Below are 616 nucleotides of genomic sequence, written 5' to 3' on the forward strand. Positions count from 1 at the left end.
GGAAGAGGTATGTGGAATGCCTGACGCCTATAGGTCCTTCATAAATGGAAGGTCCCTTCTCACAGTTCAAGGGCTATTTTCTGCTGAGGATTAACATTGCCTTCGAATTCAGGCTAAAGGTTATGAAGATGCCCCTGAAAGAAATTAAAAATAGGTAAAAAGGCAATGTCGTAGAGAAAGATAAAAATGAGTATAACAAGGATTAGAGCTTAAAATGTGGAGTTTCACAAATGCATGTCATCCTTACACAGGGGCCATGATAATCTCTGTGATCATTCCAATTTTAGGATATGTGTTTTTTTTTAAATATTTTTTTTTATTTTATGTGTATGAGTGTATTGCCTGCATGTATGTGAGAGCACCATGTCCTGCAATGCTGCGGAGGTGAGAAGAGGGCGTTGGATTCCCCTGGAATTGGAGTTAAGGATGGTTCACAGCTGCCATGTGGGTGCTGGGACTCGAACCCGGGTCCTCTGCAAGAGCAATCAGTGCTCTTAACCACTGAGCCATCTCTCTAGCCCCAGGAAATGAGTGTTTTTATAGACTGCTGGTCTCAACTCTACTCCATCTTCAAGCTTAGTGTAAACTGGTAGCATGGTTCTTTCTCTCCTTTCCT

The 616-nt window shown here is 42.2% G+C and overlaps 1 pseudogene; it reads right to left on the reverse strand.

The window, feature by feature from the left end:
* Positions 1–210: 210 nt before the first annotated feature.
* On the reverse strand, positions 211–310 carry LOC115069236 (annotated as a pseudogene).
* Between the last annotated feature and the right edge of the window lie 306 nt (positions 311–616).

Source organism: Nannospalax galili, unplaced genomic scaffold, assembly GCF_000622305.1.
Source record: "Nannospalax galili isolate Female #2095 unplaced genomic scaffold, S.galili_v1.0 scaffold172, whole genome shotgun sequence".
Lineage (NCBI taxonomy): Eukaryota > Metazoa > Chordata > Mammalia > Rodentia > Spalacidae > Nannospalax > Nannospalax galili.